This window comes from Sinohyriopsis cumingii, unplaced genomic scaffold (genome assembly GCF_028554795.1).
Source record: "Sinohyriopsis cumingii isolate HCF-2022 unplaced genomic scaffold, ASM2855479v2 utg000229l, whole genome shotgun sequence".
In the NCBI taxonomy this organism is placed as follows: domain Eukaryota; kingdom Metazoa; phylum Mollusca; class Bivalvia; order Unionida; family Unionidae; genus Sinohyriopsis; species Sinohyriopsis cumingii.
This window is the reverse complement of record NW_028315879.1, coordinates 6518217-6527500: the sequence shown is the minus strand read 5'-3', so window position 1 is coordinate 6527500 and position 9284 is coordinate 6518217.

Genomic DNA, 9284 nt, shown 5'->3' with positions numbered 1-9284 from the left:
CTCTGATGCAAGACATATTCAAGCAAAAGTCTCCTGATATCGATATATCTTTTTCCATTCCGGTTCGTAATATAAATTATATTTTATTACAGAGCACATGTATTAGTGGTGGTTACTGTATATGTATCTGATAAAATTAAATCAACATATGTCATTGCTGAAAGGACCAGAATAAGAAAATGAGTATTAATGTGGTCAAAGAGCGAATAACTGCAAATGATAATATATTCACTGTTCATGCCCAATGATTGAAACAAAACAAAAACATTTAGGAACAAACAACAACAACGATAACTATACTTAAGCATTGCAGAGTACACAACCAGGTACAATTCACAGTCGGTATAATTCAGTTGCCAGAGGACTATATATACGCCTGGTAAATTTGATTCAGTGTACAAATTACATGGCAATAGGCTGTATGAGGAAACGGATGAGGATACATGTGCAGTGCAATGACCCAGGCACTTGGGATCTCAAAAGTGCAGACAATGAAAGCACCCAAACCGCCGCATTTTACTAATGAAATCACTCATAACAAAGGTAGTCCACGTCGCTTGGATGTCAGATGAGCAACTACCAAAGAAGATCACGTATGAGCTGAAATAGCGGAAGCGAAATAAGGGTAGCCGTAATACAATTTTAAAAAAATACCACAAAGTTATCCATGAAACACTTCACCATTGACACTTGGTCTTGATAATATCGCATACAGAATCGTTCATATTCGCAGAGTTTCAACCATTCTGCAGCTATACACCTTTGAACGGAAGATACATGTAACGGTGGTGAACGAGCAGCGAAACTATCAGACCTACTGCGTGTCCTCTATTGATAAAGCTAACCCAACCGATGTCTCCTAATAAGTGTGTCACTCAGTTCAGAACAAACGCACACTAGATATGTAGTAAAATCACAACAAATGACAAAAATGGAAGAATGACAAAGTCACTCTTTTACTTTCTTAGTTCAAAAATTAATGGAGTCCACATATGATGACACGAATACTGAAATAATATCTCGACCTGTCAAAAAAACACGAAATAGAATAGTCGAGGAAAAACCATGACATAACAGAATGAACTTAGATCAGATGCAAGACTCTATGGGACGGATAGAGCCCGTCAATGTGCAAAATGGGGCCATATAGCTAAAGAAACGCAAACGTAACACTATATATATATATATATATATATATATATATATATATATATATATATATATATATATATAACACTGATATACAACTATATGCATTAACAGATAAACTATGATATTAAATCAAGCAACCCATTACAGTATCCAGGTGCAAACGCAAAGATTGTTTTACTGGCTAAAGTTTGAAGGAAGGTGAGTACTTGACCTGAAAACAAAAAACTATGAAAATGAAAATTCCGCAATCTACAACGATGTACAAAAAGCCTCATATAAGATCTTTATAGTGTGTATTGTCAAGTACCATAACAAGCTCATAAGTAAAAAGCACAAAATTCTTTAATCTCAAATAAAACTAATCAAATAACTAAACTATCAACACTCAACCTGAAGCAAAGTATTTAAACAAATTTAATTGAATTTAAATGTCAAAACTAAATTAAAGTATCTAATTAAATTACATAAACATAATTCATAAATCAAACTTAAATATCCTTTCAGTATTGAAAACTTTGTGAGTTAATCTTCCAAACAAAAGAAAAACAAGCATAATCCGAAATTTTACAAATATAAAGGCTTTACGTACTTACAAAATCATTCGAGAGGTCAAATCCGAATTTCTAACCAGCCACGTATGATAGGATTGACATGCTTTGTGCTAAAAAAAAATGAAATCCGATGAAATCTTACCTCCTTTTCCACATTATCCGTCTTTTCCAGAAGGGATCGGCCGTCATTTAATTTTCTCACAGTATATATGTCAGCATTAGGATCAATATCATAATTCCTTTTCAAGTTTAAGGTAAGAGTATGCGACTTGCGTTTGAGGAGAAAGGACAACTGGTCAGGTAGGTCACGGTCACTGAGTGTTCGCTTGTCTGTCTGAAGTTGTGTGGTTACGTCTTTCAGCCAGACTGTTTCCAAGTTTGTGGTTGCTGGGAAAATGGAGATAATATAAGTATTTAATTGGAACGAACAAACGACCGATAGTGAGGACCGATCAATGTAGGCGAGAAGCAATAACAATTATATATGTAACAAAATGAATACATCTTTTAAATAATCTCATTTTGAACAATCAAGGTTATATTTTGATTTGTTCGTGATAATTTAATGTATGAAGTTTGCTTCGATATATTATTTGGTGTTTTACTATGGTAACGACGGTTAACACTATTTTATTTATTTCGTATATACATATGATATAAGTATCTTTACATTGAAATAATGAATGCTATCAGGTTTTGAGAATATAAATAAAATATCCTGGCAGATATAAACCTTCATAGAAAATATGAAAGAGTACATATTGAACTCTGCACAAAAGACAACAAGTTGTGTATATTGTGTCGTATTTCGAAATAGTGAATTAAGAAAATCAGAATAATTTCAGTACGTATACTAATCCAGATGAGTCGTATCATTTGCAGAACGAAATACCTTAGCAACCAAATGTATACGTTGCCTCCTCTACTTATAAACGAGGAGTTATGTGTCGAAATGACATGCCTACTTGAAATAAATGCTAATCTAAAGATTTTAATGTTTCGTCCACATCTATTTTGGGTATTATAGGATTGCGGAATACTAATAAGAACGTTATCACACAATTATAAGAGTTTGAAAAAAGAATTGCGCCACGACCATAAATAAGAACCCACACTCTATTTTGGATAGCCAGATAGCATGGAGGTTTTATTTAGAATGCAATAAAGGACAAACCTTATACAAGTGTATGGTATGTGGGCACGCAATATTATTTTTAAAGAATTTCAGCATAGGTTATTACTCATTTTCTTTATTTGTTTCCATGATTTAATATTCCCATATGGAGATCAAAATGGAAACAGCAAACTTTTAATATAAATAATGCTGTTGATGTAATTATACACACAAAAGTACAATGAAATTGTATTATTGTTCATTCAATTAACGTTAATAGCAAGCATACTATTCTAAGTATATAATGGCATGTGACGAGGATAGTGTTGTCAATAAAGTCATCGTGTTTGCTCTTTTTATGTTTTAAAATCACATGCTGTAGAAAATGAAAACAATATATATATATATATATATATATATATATATATATATATATATATATATATATATATATATATATATATACTATTAAAACGATAATTAATATGAAAAGATATACTACATTAGGAATTATGAAAAAGAAGATTCAATATGAAGGGTTGTCGCTAATATTCTGAATCTCGCAAATTCTGTAAATTGTAAACAATTGCGAACTGATAGATCATTCCAGATGCCTGTTTTAGATTATAAAGGGGCTTCAAGTGTTTCCTCAGCATGTAGGGCTGTATACAATTATGTCACCTTTCGAAGTCAGTTTTATGATTAAATTGAAATTAGCTAATACTTAGTACATACAACGCTTAAGCCATATTTTTTCTACAACCTCGGGCAAATCACTGCACATGATTGCTTTTGTCTTAACTTGCAATCATTCTCAACGTAAATTACACCTTTTAAATAGGTGAGTTTCTAAAATGATATTTAAAAGACAGGAAAACAAGACACAATCAATTGTGTGTGTGTGTATATATATATATATATATATATATATATATATATATATATATATAAGAGAGACAGACATACATATATATAGACAGACACAGAGTAACGGAGACACAGAGGCAGATAGGGATAGGTACATAGATATACAGACTTATACGTACCCATTGGAAAATATGCTGCGAAACAGAAAGCAAAAATAAACATATTGTTCTTCATTGTCAACTCAAGACGGGCTGGCATCTATGGAAATTATATTTGATCTAAATATTAGAATGGAGTTTATATATTCATCACGTTTGACTTAATTATGTAATTTAGGGCTAGCTTGTTCCATGCCACGTATTAAGTTTTCTTTACCAAAACTATTTGTGAAATCTATTACAATCATATTAAATAATGCAGTGAGACCTTATTTACAGTTTGTGAAAATAGCTTCAGGCTTTTTCTAATCTACGGTTGTACCTTTCATGTCATTATGTGATTTGGAATCGGATGAAAATATTTAAATATGTTATTGAGACTGAAATGGTATAATAAGCGTTAAGACATATATATGGTACCATATCAAATCATGTTGGAATAAAATATTTATGTACGATCACGAGCCTGAAATAGAAGAAAAAATAACGCTCAAATACTTAAGAATAAACAGTTCATATAAAAGCGATAGTTAGATCAAAGTGAAATATGTCTTTCTTTCTGTCATTGTAACTTCAATCTATCTATATATTAGCCACGTACTTATATTACCCCAAGCATAAATATGTACCTATAGAAATATATGTCGATTATGTAATTGTATATATCGAATTGGCTGAAAATAAGGACCTAACTTTTATTGTAAATTGTAATCCATATAGTTGACTGTTTGAACCGCAAAATGTTGGTGCAACTTAAAGAAGTTGACTTCATAGTGAAATAGAACTTATATCTGTAACAGAGGTGTTTATTCTCAAATGCTATTTTTCCTCCACATCGAAGATCACTGAATGTCAACAAGTAAGACGGAGCTCGACCATTGTGTAACTAGTTAGAACTCGTTTTCAATCCACTGAAAATAACTAAGAACGATTATTGGGGTTGAAATAGTATAGCTAAGGTTCACCCTAAACTAAATGGGTTTTGTAGCTCAAGGCTACCATCTGACCGTCAATTTCAACTTGCTATTTCAATTTTAACTCCAAATAATTACCTTTATTAGGGATTGGGCTGTATGGGGACTATACTGCATTTGAAGATGCCAAATAATAAAAGCAACATTGGCTAGTAACTATACTAAGTGCGACAAAAAGGGAGCATGCACGTCTTAAAGTAATGTCCTCTAATCTGAAAGTGACATAATCTACTTCTAATGTAAATATGCTTTCGGCGATGAACTAATGACTAATGACTGTGCCGAAAAAGGGTTAGCGGAGCAACTAATATTTGTCTAACGATTAAAGGTAACACAATAAACTGGCTACCTCAAATTTGTGTATTTCTTTTAACAATTACATATTGAGAATTATCTATGATAGCTCTATACACACCATATTTTGATCTGAGATTTTGTCTGATTCAGCCACACGGTGCAGTGTGGAGGGTAATGTGTTCTAATGAAGTTATTGCTTTGTGTAATAACTAAAAGTGTATATGATTTTGCAAAATGAATGTACTAATTCCACTATTATATCGACTTACGAAAACTGCTGTATGTGTGTAAAATGTTTTACCGGTAGGGAATGGCAATGTCAACCTTATTTACTTACTGTGGTCCCATTCCGTTTATGAGTTCATGTTATCAATTGCTTAACCATAGAAGGCGTCATTAAGCAACGGTGTATTCAATACTAACTTGCATTCTTGCATCTTGAAATATGTATATATAGATTACTCGCACACATCATATTTGGAAATACAAACCAATACTGTTTATATTAGAGATGGAATAAGCAGTAATGAACAGAAGTTTAATAACTGACGTTCTACATTTTAAGTCTGCGGTCATAATGTTCTTTTATATTTTGCAGAAAATAATGTTTTTCTTATAAAGGTAAGATTGACAGAATTATATTTATATATATATGTGTGTATATATATATATATATATATATATATATATATATATATATATATATATATATATATATGCACAAATCCGACCTTTCGGCGACAGCGTCTAAATTGCAACCTTTCGGCGACATCGTTGTATACTGAATATGTGTGGGTCATGATTGTGCCTATATAGTGAATACTGTACAGAATACTGAATGGAATATGAAAACACACGAAAAAGTGGTAAAATAAAATAAATGACAAACATACATTTTTTGTCGCCCATTTACTGTCGCCGAAATGTAAAACTATGTACGCTCATGCAAAAAAACAACCTTTGGGCGACCGGTCGCCGAATGGTTCATGTGTCGCCCAAAAGGTTTAGTATATATCTCGCTGATGTAAAATGTATATGTGTCACCTAACAGTATTATGTACAGTGTATTTAGCTATTACGATTACCAGCGAGACGGTAAAAAAGTGATCGCAAGGGTTAGACGGTCTGAATATCGGGGTTCTGCTGTCGGCATCCATAAAATATTGGCTTATGTGATCACTTCTCGTAATCAGGCGACTGTTTTAGTATACTTATTAAACGGGACTGGAATAACTGGCCGTAATCCGGAATAGCGTAATGGTTTTAATTCGGACTGTATAAAGTTTTAATCTTAAAGATAGGCGTGGTTATTTAGACATAGATCGATTTTGCAAATATTTTGTGGGAGAGACTGTTGTTTAATCTTTATATTTTTTTAATACTGTATATAGCAATGATTATGTACATGAATTTCAGATGATTATACGTATTTGTGTTATATACTAGTCTGCGAATCAGCCGATTTTCCATTTACAATATTTTTTTTCATGATTCACTGGAGTCATTTATGAATGGGGTCACTGGTGGCCGATTGGTCTAATGCGCTCACGTTTATTATATCACTGTCACTGCCCTCCGTCTGCATGAGTTCGAGTATTGACTCTACCTACGTGGGCATGCGCGAAAGCCTGCCAGTAGCTTCATGCGGGTCAGTGATTCCTCTCTGGTTCTTTTTCCACCACAAATACTGGCCGCCATGTAGAGCCACATAAATTGGTGTTATACACATACACGTACACATACCAACCAACCAACCAACCAATCAAATTAAACTGGTTTTTGTCCTAATGTAATCGATAGACGTTGATAACATTATGAATAAGAACATCGAAGAGTATTTTCGTAATATTTTTAGTTTAATGGTAAACATATCCAAATATCACGCAGGTGTACCAGGTTGGAATCCAGCAACCTACTTTTCATTTTTCTTTTTGACTACGTGTATTCAACGTGGAGTTATGAAACAGAATTATGTTATTACTAAGCAGTGGCCTTAGCAAACGCGTGGCTGGATATGGATTATTTGACGGAACCTCTGGATTTACGCGAGGGGCCTCCTGTAAGCACTGCATCTGGAAATAATCTTTTAAACAAGTTTTATACAATATCGAACTTAACATTTCTTCCATCGATCTAAAGTTACTTTCTCTCTGTAGATATATTTTTAACATTTACTAATGCGCGGGGCACCTTGAAAGCGGGGCCTAATTGGGCTTCATCGGTCCAATTGGCCGAAAAGAAAGCAGGCTCTGTTACTACTACTATTTTCTATACAAATATCATGAAAAACACAGCAGAAAATAAATGGTGATCAGCTGACATTATCCAGTAAGAGAGCTTCTACTTCAATTTATTATACATTTTGCTAGCCAATACGTTCGAGCGGAACATATAGTAAAACCGTCTAGTATTGAGTGAATAACGGATATATTCCATCCCCAAAAAATTAAATAATTGAAATATATCCATAATTCACTCGATAGAAGCAAATAATCTCTATCGATAAACAACATATCTTTATTTTATATCCATGATGGTAAATGGAGAAGCTCTCTGAACTATTTCCAAAGTTGTGTGGCAAGGGCACAACCCAAAGGACATATACTATCTTTAAACAATTTACTGATAATAAAAAAATGAGTTTCTAAAACGTTTGACGAAAGTTTTAGACTTGGCTGACTTCGATAGTTTCAAATGTAGTCGTCATCGTCCAATTCATATACAGTTTTGATAGCTGTTACAAAAATACACCATAATAGCAAGCGAAAGTTTGAATTTTATTTTCATCAGTACATGTACTGATCGCAGCCGTTTCAGGCATCCTGAAATACAGATTCGTATAATGCAGTCAAAACTGCAAAGAAATACAAGAAAACTGAATTAGTCGACCGTTAATTTATCTACGATTTACCTGTTACCAAGTGAAGCTGGACAGGATTGGGTCAGAACCTATAGCAATTAAACAACTCAGTTGTAGATGACGAAGAATACAAAGCCATACTTAAAGTACTGTTAGAAACCTTTTTAAATAGGGAATATTACAACCTAATGGAAGAGTTGGGGAGGGGAATTAAGAAGAAAATTAAATCAATAACCAAAACATATTGTCAAGTCAAACAAAACATAAGTCGGGGAAGACAACGAGAATTTCTCCTGCAATATTCTTATAAAATGTATTCTTTGTTAAGTACGCTTTATCTATCTTCTAAACGTTGATAGTATCTCTGTCTTACCTACCGACCGACCAACCAACCAACCAACCGACCGACTGACCGTCCGACAGTCCGTCCGTCCGCCCCGTCCCGTCAAGTAACTCCCTCCCTCCCTTTTACCTTTCTTCTTACTTTTGTAACTCTTGCTATATTTTTATTCTACTGTTAGCACTCTATCCTATTAAACTAAATCACGGAAAAGCAGAACCAAGAAGTTTAATAAAAAATCAAAACATAATTTAGACCGATCGGGTGGCCTAGTGGTTTTAACGCCCGCCCTGGATGAGGGAGGTTGCAGATTCTAACCAAAGAATGATAAAAATGGTGCTAACATCTGCCTCGCTAGTCGCTCAACATTAATAGTTAGTGTTGGGACTGGTCGGCCTGGTGTTATGATATTGTGACTGGGTGAGACATCATGCTACATGTCTGCGGCATGATACCCCAGTGCTAGACATCACTATAAACTGTCACACTGCACACACCGTAGCGATATGACTGAATTTTTTTTCAATCTACCTTAAAAATCCAACACACACACACACACTTTAATTATTAAGTTATACAATGAAAATTGAAGCGGAACTTAGTATAGTCAATTAGATCCCAAAATAATCCTAAACGTTACATCAAAAGTCCGCAAGGACAAAGTCTCTCAAATATATTATATTACTATCAATTGCGCCAAATAAATTCCAATATTGACTATGCCAATAGTCTTTATGTATCATAATGATAATCCAGAATGCCTTTGAATGAGTCCTCAATAATCCCAAAATATTCGTTTTCTCCATGATATCAATGAACACTTTGTAATTCCCGAATAATTGTTAAATAATATATGAACACAACATTGCATACTTCAGCAGACTGAAATTAAAGAAAGTAATGAATAATCCGAGTGTTCGAAAACGTATATACAACAACACTTGACCTATGTCGTAATAACGTATTTCCTA